Source organism: Pongo pygmaeus, chromosome 12 (assembly GCF_028885625.2).
Source record: "Pongo pygmaeus isolate AG05252 chromosome 12, NHGRI_mPonPyg2-v2.0_pri, whole genome shotgun sequence".
In the NCBI taxonomy this organism is placed as follows: Eukaryota; Metazoa; Chordata; class Mammalia; order Primates; family Hominidae; genus Pongo; species Pongo pygmaeus.
This window is the reverse complement of record NC_072385.2, coordinates 105,218,169-105,232,387: the sequence shown is the minus strand read 5'-3', so window position 1 is coordinate 105,232,387 and position 14,219 is coordinate 105,218,169. Positions and strand designations below refer to the sequence as shown.

Genomic DNA, 14,219 nt, shown 5'->3' with positions numbered 1-14,219 from the left:
GCAGTCTACCTTGGCTCTGAACTTCACCAGTGCAATCAGGTAAACCTTGGTCTCTTCCTTCCCCTAGCTAGATGTCCAAGTGACTCATGCCTTTTCCTAGAGGCCATAAACATGTCCCTGCTCAGATGCTAGTGCTGAGTTCCACTCTGCTATGTGGCTTTGCTGGTGTCCCATTGCCTATCTCCATGTGGTCTCCATATGTCCCCTATATCCCTGGTCTACCCTGATCTGTCCCTAATCATACAGGCTAGACTTGGCTTGACTTTGCCACTGCTCTGGTGACATCTCTCCTCTCCTTCTCATCACACTCCTGTCCCTGCCACATCACTCCAGGGAAAAGCAAACTGAAATCCTCTCCCAACCACTGGTGCATTAGGCCCTATGACAGGCATGATACTGGCCCTTAAAGATATCATGCCCTAATCCCTGGAACCTATAAATATTACCTAATAAGAAAAAGAGGCCTTTGCAGATGTGATTCAATTAAGGATACTAAGGCCAGGTATGGAGGTTGAGGCTGGTGGATCGCTTGAGCTCAAGAATTCAAGACCAGCCTGGGCAACGTGGCAAAACCCTGTCTCTACAAAAAAAGAGAAAAGAAAAATACAAAAATTTGCTGGGCATGGTGGTGTACACCTATAGTCTCAGCTACTCAGGAGGTTGAGGTGAGATGGACTGCTTGAGCTTGGGAAGTCGAGGCTGCAGTGAGCCGTGTTCTCACCACTGCACTCCAGCCTGGGTGACACAGTGAGACCCTGTCTCAAAAAATTAATTAATTGATTAAGGATTCTGAGATGGAGAGATTATCCTGGATTATCCAGGTGGGCCCTAAATGAAATCACAAGTGTCTTATAAGTTAGAGAATGAGGAGCGCTACACGCACACACACCCAGAAAGAGAGTGAGAGAGAGAGAGAGAGCCATGTGAAGCCACAGGCAAAGACTGGATGCAGCCATGAGCCAAGGAATGCCAGCAGCCACCAGGAACTGCAAAAGGCAAGGAGCAGTTTCTCCCCCAGAGCCTTTGGGAGGAGTGCAGCCCTGCTGGCACCTTGCTTTTGACCCAATGATACTGATTTTGAACTTCTGGCCTCCAGAACTGTGGGAAAATAAATCTCTGTAGTTTTAAGCCACCCAGTTTGTGCTAATTTGTTACACCAGCCACAGGAAACTAATACAGGCCCCAAAAGGATTGACCTTGCTCTCCTAGTTTTTGTTTGTTTTTTTTTAACCCCGCTAGTTTTACAACTGGCTCAACTGCCTCACTCCTCTGGCTTCTTACAGCCCCTTTCTCTAAGGACCTGGACCAGTAACCACCATTTATTGAGCACCTACTACACGCCAGGTACTGAGGCTTCACATGGGCTACATCACTAATCCATGCAATAACCCTGTGAGATGGGTATTGAGGCCAAAAGAAGTCAGGTGACTTGCCCATGATCACACAGCTGCTAGAAAATGCCAGAGCTGGGATCTAAAAACAGGTCTAACTCCAAAGCCTATGGCTGTGATCCTGCTGCCTCACTACTCAAGTAGGGGCCATCTCTAGTTGACTGACTGCCAGTTCTCATGTGTTCTTCTCCAAAAGCCTATTGGCATCTCATACAAATTATAAGTGCTATTATATGGCAGGCATTGTGCTCAGGACTTTACATACATTATTTTATTTTTCTCATCAGTGCAACTCCATGAGGTAAGAGCTATTATCATCCCTTTTTACTGACAAGGAAATTACTGCTAAGTGGTAGACCCGGCACCAGGCCCTGGGTTTCTGGGGTCCTGGACCAGTGTCATTTCCTCTGATCTGCTCAGCCTCTCATTTGCACCAGTGCCCTGGGCTGTAATTTGACTTGGACTTGGTTCAGACTTCTGAAAGGCCTCTGTGTTGTCCAAAGTTTGGAGGACTTCCATCAAGTTTATGTGTGGAGCTTGCTTGTTAGTTTCCAGAGGGTTCAAAACACCCACAGTGCTGCATAAATATTCCACTGCCCAGACATTCACAAACACCCTCCCCACATCTTTAAAAGTCTCTCTATCTAGTCCTATCTGTGGCCTCCTTCTCTCCTCATTAGAAGCCTTGAGATAGATACATTGCAAAATTAACATATTAAAACAAATTTGCAAAATATAAATTATTGTAATGCATTATAACAATGATAATATAAAAATTGGGAAAGAAGAAAAATGTTAAGGACTTCATCAAAATATGTGTCCTAAGTAAAGTCTTCTATAAAAATGCATCTCAGTGGAGGTGGATAGAGGGAAGAATGCCAGGGAAGACAGAAAGAATGAGGCAGAAAGCAAGATTCTCTATATTTATAAACCCTGAATACCTAAATGGGTTTATTTAGAATCAGTGGTCATTTGCATGCCTTCATATGAAATGTTGAAAAACTTAATTGAAACAGCAATTCATACAGCACAGCCAACAGACAACAAACTGCCTTTGGAAGTGAATGAGGACTCCCTGAATTTCCTGGATCATCTTGGTTCTTTATAGACTTTGCAAAGGAACAAGAACCCAACAAAAGGGAAAAAGAACTCTCCATGATTGTCGACAGCTGTATAATAATGAAAAGAGACCAGGACCTGGCCGGGTGCAGTGGCTCACACCTATATTCCCAACGCTTTGGGAAGCCAAGGTGGGTGGATCGTTTGAGCTCAGGAGTTCAAGATAAGACTGGGCCACATGGTGAAACCCTATCTCTACCAAAAATAAAAATTAGCCAGGCGTCTCAGCTACTAAAGAGGCTGAGGTGGGAGGGTCTCTTGAGCCTAAGAGTTGGAGGTTGCAATGAGCCGAGATTGCACCATTGCACTCCAACCTGGGCGACAGAGTGAGACCCTGTCTCAACAAAAGAAAAGAGAAAACAGGACCAGGAACAGAGAAATCTGGATTTCAGTCCTACTTCTTCCCTTACATGCTGTGTGATCTTGGACAAGGCACTTCCCAACTCTGAGCTTCAGTTTTTTCCATCTGTAGGTAATCTTTATGGTACCTTCAAATTCTACCAGAATATTTTTAACTAAAATAGCATCATAGCTATGCTTCTCACTTTTGCTTTTGCTTTTCTTCTCACAGTCACATAATCAACCAAGAGAATGAGGCAAGGAGTTGTGGTTGCTGCTGAACACACACATTTATCTAGAGGGCAAATGTAGACTTTGGTTTAAATTCTTCTGATGAAACTGTGTCTCACACCCAAATCCCAAGTTCAATGGACTGCTCTTGAGATGCCAGCCATGGCGGCCTTGCTAGGGAGGAGGTCCATGATGGCCTGTGTCTGAGTCTGTTTCATTGCAACACTCCCAGAAAGCCAGCCCTGTCATTAAGCTCACAAAGTAAACACTGTCCTCAGCAAAAGCCTGAGTTAGCAGTCACCTAAAGGCAATTGTGCTCCTTTAAGGGGAGAGCTTTCACCATTCATTGCTCCACCAGTGCCGGCCTTAAAACCTGAAATCAAACGCAGGGCTCCCAAGGCGCTGGCCTTTCATCCAAAACCACCGAAGGCTGTGGGCAGGATTCAGAATTGTTTCACCAGCTGGTCCAGGCCGCAGTTTGTCTGGGGAGAGACACAGACACAGGCAACAAAGAGATGGAGGTGGGAAGGTGGTAAGAAAAGGGCCTTTCTGCTGTTATTGCCACAGAGCTATGGGTGGTATTAACATAATCAGAATATTTTACCCAGAAGTCCAGAATGTAGATGTATCAATAAGCATTTGTTGCCCTAAACATTTATCGTAGGCATATCGGGTTTTTACCATGTCATTTTGGTCTTTCTTTTTTTTTTTGAGACACAGTCTTGCTCTGTCACCCAGGCTGGAGTGCAATGGCACAATCACAGCTCACTGCAACCTTCACCTCCCGGGTTCAAGAGAGTCTTCTGCCTCAGCCTCCTGAGTAGCTGGGATTACAGGCACCCACCACCACACCTGGCTAATTTTTGGTTTTTTGTTTTTTTGTTTTAGTAAAGACAAGGGTTTCACCATGTTGGCCAGTCTGGTCTCAAACTCCTGATCTCAGATGATCGCCCTCCTCAGCCTCCCAAAGTGCTGGGATTACAGGCATGAGCCACTGCGCCCAGCCTGTTCTTGTTAAATAATATGCTTCTTCCTCATTATGTTAAAGCTGCATCTTGTGTGCGTGTCCTGAACCCCCACCTAGCTGGCAAATTCTTCAAAGGTAGGGGAAGTTCCCATTGTTTAGTTTCCAAGCCCAACAAGGTGATTGGTGCTGAACTGAGCCAAGACAGGCAGACTGTCTTCACCAGGGAATCAAGAGCAGCACCTTGGTGCATCCCCAAAGCCCTTCTCCGGGGGTGTCCAGTCCATCCCCGTTATTTTTGTGGCCCACAAGGCAGTACCTCCTCCCCCAGGTCTGAGAAGACTGAGGAGGATGTTATTAGGTTCCTACGTGGCCCAGACTAGTTGATACCCCATCTGGGACTTGCTGAATAATGATAATAATAATAGCTAACATTTATTGAGCACTTACTATGTGCAGGCTCTGCTAAATACTTTATCTTGCAACACAATCCTCATGCCAGCCCTCTGAGAGAGCATTTTTATCATCCCCACTTTAAAATGAAAAAACTGAGACTCAAAATACACAGCTAGGAGATGGTAGACCTGAGATTCTGGTCAGGGCTGACTGACGTGAATCCTGTGTTTGAACTCCTAGCATACACTGCTTCCCAAACTAGTTTGTAAATTCTTTTGAGAGCAGAGATTCTATCTTTTTCTTTTCTGTACTCACAGAGCCTAGAAGAATCCTGAGCAAAAGTGGACTCTTAGCATCTACCTGTTTCCTGACTGACTCATGAGCGATCCATGCTCATGGCAGTCAGAGATAAGAGTGACAAGAGGTTAGAGAGGGATCTGGCAAAGAAAGTTTGGAGAGCTGCTTATAGCCAGGTCAATTTAGGGTGAGGGAGTGTAGGCACAGAGGCCCCTCTCAGCAGTACTCAGAAGCTTCCAGAGCATCCTGAGCAGGAAGGTGGCCTTCCCTTCTCAAGGAGGACTCTCTAAGGAATAAGGAAGCATCCGAACATAGCAAGGGCACAGGAATGGCTATGGAGCCAAACCTCATTCAATGTCTCTGTCTTGGTGATCACTAAGAAGCCAGTGTTGCTCTCTGCAACAAGCTGCTCATCTGTTGTCCTGATTGACCTCCAGTTTAGAAAAATGCACAGTACCCAACTGTTCCTACACTTTGACTGCTCTGCAGGATTTTTTCCCTCTTCCTGTATCGAACATGTGAAGGATTGCAGCCCTTTTTTTTTTCTAATGGCTTATGTTTTGATGTTTTACCCGTAAATCAATTATTTGGAACTGATAACACATTTCCCATAGGAAATCATGTTGCTTAAAGAGGTTAGGATCTCAGGCTATGTCCTAATAGTCTTATTTTACCCATTGTTTATTCACTTATTTTTTTAAATTTTCTTATTTTAAGAGACAGAGTCTCGCTATGTTGCCTCCCACTTCAGTCTCCCAAAGTGCTGGGATTACAGACGTGAGCCACTGTGCCCAGCCTTTACCCATTATTAATAGCAGTGAGCCTGATGTACATATCACCTACAAATAATCATGTTCATAATAGGAAAAAATGTATTAGGTTGGTGCAAAGGTAATTGCAGTTTTTGCCATTATGAAACTGCAATTACTTTTGCACCAATCTAATATATTCCTAATTCTAACTCAGCACCCCAGGACAGGGTTTCCCCTACCTGGAGAAGTAGAGATTTCTGGAGATGAGGTTAGCAGCACTCTGCTACCTCATAACTTTCTAACTGGGTTTGCAGAAGAGATCAGAACTTGAGGATATAAGATCATGCCAGCCTTATCAAAGAAGTCATGTCTGCAGAAGCAACAGGTTTGCAACACAATCATTGCAGCAATGATCCAGATACACACTGATATCTGTTGATTCAGGATGACACACATGAGGGTATGAGTCACACATCTGACCTCCTCAAGACATCTTAAAAGTTCAAAGGGAGGCCAAGGCAGGCAGATCACGAGGTCAGGAGATTGAGACCATGCTCGCTAACATGGCGAAACCCTGTCTCTACTAAAAATACAAAAAATTAGCCGGGCGTGGTGGCGGGTGCCTGTAATCCCAGCTACTCACGAGACTGAGGCAGGAGAATGGCGTGAACCCGGGAGGCAGAGCTTGCAGTGAGCCGAGATCACGCCACTACACTCCAGTGTGGGCGACAGAGCGAGACTCTGTCTCAAAAAAAACAAATAAATAATAAATAAAGATCAAAGGGATTTCCACCATACTCAGCTTGTTAAACCTCTGAAGTGGAAAGATCAATACTCCTCTAGCCCAACTCCAGCCCAAGACTCCTTCCTATGCCTACTACTCTGTGCTGAGAGACAGGGAGTTGCAGAAGGAACTCCTTCAAGAAGCTTCTTATTCATTTAAAAAAGAAATCATTATAATAGCTACTTCTTTTTTTTTTTAGTACTAACTTGAGGCCAGAGGCTTTATATGTTTTAATTTGTTAAATTCTCATAAAAACCCTATGTTTAGATTTAGCTTCACTTAGAATATAAGGAAACTGAGGTTTAGCATGATTAAGTAACTTGCCTTACCTCACACAGCTAATACACGGAAAAATCAGGATTGAAAACCCAGTCCGTTGGGTGGGCACAGTGGCTCATGCCTGTAATCCCAGCACTTTGTGGGGGCCAAGGCAGGCAGATCACTTGAGGTCAGGAGTTCAAGACCAGCCTGACCAACATGGTGAAACCCCGTCTCCACTAAAACATACAAAAATTAGCCAGGGGTGGTGGTGCGTGACTCTAGTCCCAGCTACTCGGGAGGCTGAGATGGGAGAATTGCTTGAACCTGGGAGGCAGAGGTTGCAGTGAGCCAAGATGGCGCCACTGCACTCCAGCCTGGGCAACAGAGCAAAACTCCATCTCAAAAAAAAAAAACAAAAAACAAACAAATAAAAAAAAACTCAGTCTGTGACATCACACTATACCCCATAAATATGTACAATTATTGTGTCAATTAAAAACAAAATTTTAAAAATAAAAAATAAAAATAAGTAACATTTAAAAAAACCCAGCCTGTTTGCAACTCCAGAGTCCAGGCTATTAACTGCTATGGTATGCTTGTTTTTCCAGAGGTATGGAGGAAACATCAAAAGATTATAAAACATACTCACTGTTAAGTATGTCAAACTTATGTATTTTTATTTAAATAATAATCTTGAAATTGATACAGTATATGCTGGATCATCAGGCAGTGCAACTATAACTAAGTCCTGTCACACAATATAAAGGCTCCCTTTTCTGTTGATTTCTAGCTAAGAGGAGGCCAAACGAATACCATGATGGCTCACTGAAAGAATGAGGGTTTTAGGCCGGGCATGGTGGCTCATGCCTGTAATCTCAGCACTTTGGGAGGCCAAGGCAGGAGGATCACCTGAGGTCAGGAGTTCAAGACCAGCCTGGCCAACATGGTGAAACTCCATCTTTACTAAAAATACAAAAATTAGCTGGGCGTGTTGGCAAGCACCTGTAATCCCAGCTACTCGGGAGGGTGAGGCAGGAGAATTGCTTGAAACAACCGGGAGGCAGAGGTTGCAGTAAGCCGAGATCACGCCATTGCACTCCAGCCTGGGTGACAAGAGCAAAACTCCGTCTCAAAAAAAAAAAGAATGAGGATTTTACAGTAAGTTGAACAGAAGCAAGTCATGGGAGCTTCTCCATGAAGTCACGTAGCACACAGCAGTACAGGCATGCTGAGCGCAGAAGGACCTTCCCTTAGGTGTCGTCCTCACACTGGGAGCAGATATATTACACAGATCTCATTATACTGTAACCAGCATTGCACACCATGTTGACTCATCATTTTGAGAATGAGCTACTTGGCTGTTAAACTGCCTCAGTCTCTAGTGAGAATTGTTGAAAAATAAAATTTTTTCCCAAGTCTCCCCTTAGCTATTTTTCTTTCTTTTTTTCTCTTTTTTTTTTTTTTTTTTTTTTGTTAGTAGAGACAGGGTTTCGCCATGTTGGCCACACTGGTCTTGAATTCCTGGCCTCGAGCAATGTGCCTGCCTCGGCCTCCCAAAGTGCTGGGACTACAGTGTTTTTCTTTCTTGATGATGCAATATTTAGTCATAAATATCCTCTGAAATCTTCTCATTGTCCTAATTAAAAGAAGAAACTTTTAAGAAACCAGAAGATAGAAGCCTGCTAGACCAATCCTCCCATATGAGTAGAACATCAAAGTCATTTATGAAAAAGGAAGAATCACAAAGTTTCAGTTTGTTACAACATTAGAAAGAGCAGGAGAGAAAGAAGCATAGAAAAAGCAGTACAAATAGGAAGCACAAAATAAGGTTATAGAAATGAATCCAAATTTCAGTAATCATAATAAATGTAAATGGATCAAATTGGCCTTTAAAAGTACAAAAAGTTAGAGTTTTAAATATTAGAAATCCAGATATATACTTTTTATAAGAGGCTTGCTAAACTGTAAGGATCCAGAATGACAGAAAGTATAAGTATGTAAAAAATAGAGGCTGAGCACAGTGGCTAACATCTGTAATCCCAGTGCTTTGTAGTACTGGGAGTTGAAGACTAGTCCTGGCAACATAGTAAGACCCCATCTCTACAAAAAATACAAAAATTAGCCAGGCGTGGTGGTATGTGCCTATGGTCCCAGCTACTGGGGAGGCTGAGATGGGTGACTTGCTTGAGCCCAGGAGTTTGAGGCTTCAATGAACTGTGATTGCACCACTGCACTCCAGCCTGGGTGACAGAGCAAGACCCTGTCTCAAAAAAGTAATAATAATAATAATATATATTTTTTAAATTAGCTGGTCACAGCAGCATGTACCTGTAGTCCCAGCTACTTGGGAGCCTGAGGCAAAAGGAGTGCCTGAGCCCAAGGAGTTCAAGGCTTCAGTTAGCCAAATGCCATTGCACTCCAGCCTGGGTAACAAAGCAAGACTCTGTCTCTAAAAGGAATTAAAAATAAAAGTGAAAATAAAACATGTCTGGCAAATATCCACCCCTTCAAAAAAGCTAATGTTGTTGTTATTAATATGAGACAAATGAATTTAAGACAAAAAGCATTTTTAGGGATGAAATGGGTCACCATATTTGAAAAAAACTTCATTGGAGGCTGGACGCGGTGGCTCACACCTGTAATCCCAGCACTTTGGGAGGCCGAGGAGGGCAGATCACGAGGTCAGGAGATCAAGACCATCCTGGCTAACACAGTGAAACCCCGTCTCTACTAAAAATACAAAAAATTAGCCCAGCGTGGTGGCGGGCACCTGTAGTCCCAGCTACTCGGGAGGCTGAGGCAGGAGATTGGCGTGAACCCGGGAGGCGGAGCTTGCAGTGCCTCCCGAGATAGCGCCACTGTAGTCTGGCCTGGGCAAAAGAGTGAGACTCTGTCTCAAAAAAAAAAAAAAAAAAAATTTCATTGGAGAGCTATGACAACTCTAAACTTATATGTCCTTAATAACATATCTTCAAAGTGTGTAATGTAAAAATTGATAAAACTTTGTTTCAAATTGAAAACATACATGGTGATGAGGATAAAAAAACTGAGGAAGGAAGGAGAAAATAAACGTATGTTGAGGGCTTACTATTTGCCAAGACTGTGCCAAATGCTAGGGAAACAAGGATGTGGAGACATAGTTTCTCCCCCCATAAAACTTCCATATGGAAATAATGTATAATGTGATAAAGGTTATAACAGTGGGATATACACTCTTTTTTTTTTTTTTTTTGAGACAGCATCTTGCTCTGTCACCAGGCTGGAGTGCAGTAGCACAATCTCGGCTCACTGCAACCTCTGCCTCCCAGGTTCAAGGATTCCCCTGCTTCAGCCTCCCGAGTAGGTAGGATTACAGGCACGTGCCACCACACCTGGCTAATTTTTTGAATTTTTTAGTAGAGACGGGGTTTCACCATGTTGGCCAGGGTGGTCTTGATCTCCTGACCTCGTGATCTGCCTGCCTCGGCCTCCCAAAGTGCTGGGATTACAGGCATGATCCATCACGCCCGGCCCAAGGGATATACACTCTTATAATGAATGATGGAAGACAGGATGAAGTTACTATCTGAATCAGAAGAGGAGGAGGTAAAGGAAAACTCACATAGAAATATTTTGAAATGGTCTTAAAGGATGAGTAGGAGTTCACCAGATAGACAAGGGGCAGAGGGGAGAGGACTAGGGAGAAGAGCATGTCAAACAGAGGAAACAACACACACCACCAGCCAGAGAGGTAAGAAAGCATAGCATGTACAGAGGTCTAAAGCATTGGATAAGTAAATTGAGGAAGAAAAAACATTTTTACTGGTAACAATTTCACATGCATGAAGCCTTAGTTTCAGTGACATTTACACACACCAGAAAGAAGAACTGGACAAGGTTCCTCTTCAGCATAAAAGTCACTAGAAAAATAATACTAATCACATGGGGGATGGGAGGAGTTTAGAAAGCTACCAGTTTAATTTTCCTTGGCAAATCCTGCAGTGATTTGCTAAGTTCCAGGGTAATGCACTCTGGTGATGTCATTTTATCCTCGGATGATTGCACATCCGAAACAACCATGTGACTAATACCCTCTGGCTGTTACCAAAAGGTCTAAACAATACGAGCAGCAGTGCTCAGCCTCAGCGTGCTAGCAAGCTGCCTTAGTTCCTCACTTTCAAATTACAATCCGACTTGTTACATGTAATAAACAGGAGGTAAGAAAGGAGAAAGAAAAACAAGTGTGGAAAGTATTCCATACTAGTGCTATGACCTAACACATCCATTTGATTTCAGTTGGCAAGGGAAGCAGAAGATCCAGTTTGACACAAGAAATCAAGAATGGTTGCACAACAGGCTGAGTTGGGAACATCCTTTATATATTTTCAGTCTCTACCATGGCCGGTAATTCACTCAATTGTGAACAAAATATCTTACAGAGTAGCCAAAAAGTTTTAGAAAATAATGTGCACTTTTTTTTTTTTTTTTTTTTTCCCCTGTCATACCTAGTCCGGCAGAATAATCTGCACTTTAGAAGGGACTGCTTTTCTTTCTTTCTTTTAGACAAAACTGTGCCCCTTGATTTTGGATCCCATTTATGCTGATACTTTTAACTAAGCAATTTTCTCATGTGCAGTGGGAATTGACACCTATCTAACCAATTTTTATTTTGTTGATGAAAACTGAAAGCGGAAGCTAGAATAGGGGGATTGCCCTCTTTTCTATATATTTTTTCTTTTTGATGTCCTTTACTTCAAGTTAAGCCTGGTGTTTGCTTTAATCACAGCAGAAAGCATTTTCCATTTCAGGGAAAGGAGAGAACAGGCCATAAACGCTGTCCCCTGTTTGTTCTCCAACTACCCATTTTTGTCCTTTGCCCTGTCATGTCTTTTCCCCTCTTGTTTGCTTCTCCTTTCTTTGTTGATTTCTCAGTTCTTTTCTGGCCTCACTCAAAATGGCAGAAATTATGCAACCTAGTACTTTTTTACACAAGCTCCTTTAGTGTCAAGGATTCATAAAGTGCCTGCCATGTGCCGGCACTGTTCTAGACGCCGAGAATACTACCATGAATGAAATAGACAGAAATCCCGGCTGTCATTGGGCTTTGTCTGAGGGCCATTGGGGAAGGCCTCCAAAGGAAGTGATAGCTGAGCTGGGATCTGAGTCATGAAGAGGAGTGAGCCCAGGGGACAACAGCTTCAAGAGTGTTCCAGCGGGAGAGACCAGCCCAGCAAAAAGGAGAAGCATCAGTCTGGTGCATTCCAGGGACAGGAAGGAATGGGGCAGGGTGCCTTTAAGGGAAAAGCATCAGTTTGGATGAGGAGGGATGTAGGGTCGGGAATACAAAATAGAGAGTAATTATGGCTGGGCACAATAGCTCACACCTGTAATCCCAGGACTTTGGGAGGCCAAGGTGGGCGGATCACTTGAGGTCAGGAGTTAGAGACCAGCCTGGCCAACATGGTGAAACCCCGTCTCTACCAAAAATACAAAAATTAGCTAGGCCTGGTGGTACGTGCCTGTAATCCCAGCTACTCGGGAGGCTGAGGCAGGAGGCAGAGGTTGCAGTAAACTGAGATCGCGCCACTGCACTCCAGCCTGGGCAAAAGAGTGAAAGTGTGTCTCAAAAAAAAAAGAGAGAGAGAAAGAAATTAGCTTAGAGTGAAAGGCATTTTGCCCACAACAAAGGAGGGATTCCTCTAGATCCACCAGATGGAGGAAGGTTTGAGAGAACAAAGATGACGGTTGGGTTCCAGGGTCTGAGTAGAAGCAGGAGAAGGAATCCTCTTTTTTTTTTTTGAGACGGACTCTCTCTCTGTCGCCCAGGCTAGAGTGCAGTGGCGAGATCTCGGCTCACTGCAAGCTCCGCCTCCCGGGTCCACGCCATTCTCCTGCCCCAGCCTCCAGAGTAGCTGGAACTACAGGCACTCGCCACCACGCCCGGCTAATTTTTTGTATTTTTAGTAGAGACAGGGTTTCACCGTGTTAGCCAGGACGATCTCGATCTCCTGACCTCGTGATCTGCCCTCCTCGGCCTCCCAAAGTGCTGGGATTACAGGTGTGAGCCACCGCGCTCAGCCGGAATCCTCTCTTTCTTTAGAGGTGTGAAGAGTGGGAACTGGGGACCAGTAACTCACAGAGGCAAGGCCAGGTTCATGGAAGACTGGGGGGACAAATGGACTGATGGCAACACACAGAGACGCACACTTATGCAGTCACATGTGCACAAAGCGACAGCAGGCGCCTTTTCAAAGTATGCCGGGTTGAGTGAAATGACCTAAACGTATCTTTTTATACAGTAAGCAGGAGGGCAGAGACCCTCTTTTTATAGACTACATTCTCAACATTTTAAAAAACATTTGTTCCTGGCCAGGCGCGGTAGCTCACGTCTGTAATCCCAGCACTTTGGCAGGCTGAAGCGGGAGGATCACTTGAGGTCAGGAGTTCAAAACCAGCCTGGCCAAAATAGCGAAACCCCATCTCTACTTGAAAAATAAAATACAAAAATCATCTGGGCATGGTGGCACAGGCCTGTAGCCCCAGCTACTCGAGAGGCTAAGGCAGGAAAATTGCTTGAACCTAGCAGAGGGAAGTTGCAGTGAGCTGAGATCGCACCACTGCACTCCAGCGTGGGGGACAGAGTAAGACTCTGTCTCAAAAAAAAAAAAAAAAAAAAGAAAAGAAATGAAAAAATTGTTCCTTTTCAGTAAACATAAAAACCACATACCCTTGTTTAAAATGGTTTGAAATTTCAAACTTAATAGAGTGACTAGAAAAAACATGCGGGCAATTTCAGAGTATGTTTCTTCAAGTCACTTAAGCCTCCTCCACCCAGACTTTGGTCTGGAACCTTCTGATCTACCCGCTTTCCAGGTGAATCCCAGCTGAGCTGCTACAGCCTGGTAAGTGTGGCCAGATCTGCATAGCAGCCTCAGGCTGGGCTCATTAACTCAAAAGGAAAAAGAAAAAGGCAACAACTGAGTGGGCTGCCAAAACTGGTTCTTTCGTTTGTTTTTGTTTTTGTTTTTAGGCAAGATCTCACTATATCGTCCAGGCTGGAGTGCAATGGTGAGATGTCACTCACTGCAACTTCCACCTCCCAGGTTTAAGCCATTCTCCTGCCTCAGCCTCCTGAGAAGCTGGGATTACAGGCGCCCACCACCACACCTGGCTAATTTTTGTATTTTTTAGTAGAGACAGGGTCTCGCCATGTTGGTCATGCTGGTCTGGAACTCCTGACCTCAAGTGATCCACCCACCTTGGCCTTCCAAAGTATTGGGATTATAGGGGTGAGCTACTGCGCCCAGCCCAAAGCAGTCTTTAAAAATATATCTGTGGATTTAGCCGAATGAAGGAGATGAATGCTGAGTTCTGAAGAGAGCTTTGCCTTGCTTCAGAGAGCAAAGTTTGGCTTAGTGACTAAAAGTTTCTGGAAAAAAGTTTCAGAAAAAGATTTCATTAAAAAAAAAAAAAAAGTCAGCTGGGCACAGTGGCTCACGCCTATAATCCCAGCATTTTGGGAGTCCAAGGGGGGCAGATCGCCTGAGGTCAGGAGTTTGAGACCAGCCTGGCCAACGTGGTGAAACCCTGTCTCTACTAAAAATACAAAAATTAGCCAGGCGTGAAGGTGCCTGTAATCTCAGCTACTCGGGAGGCTGAGGCAGGAGAATTTCTTGAACCCAGGAGGCAGAGGTTGCAATGAACTG

General features: G+C 44.2%; 1 long non-coding RNA gene across 1 annotated transcript in view; it reads right to left on the bottom strand.

Moving 5' to 3' along the window:
• Positions 1-2,312: 2,312 nt before the first annotated feature.
• The window catches only part of LOC134737863 (uncharacterized), a 39,933-nt gene continuing 28,026 nt past the window's right edge, over positions 2,313-14,219 (bottom strand). The window contains exon 4 of the long non-coding RNA XR_010123260.1: positions 2,313-3,562. This is a non-coding gene — a long non-coding RNA (uncharacterized LOC134737863). The remainder of the gene's footprint in view (positions 3,563-14,219) is intronic.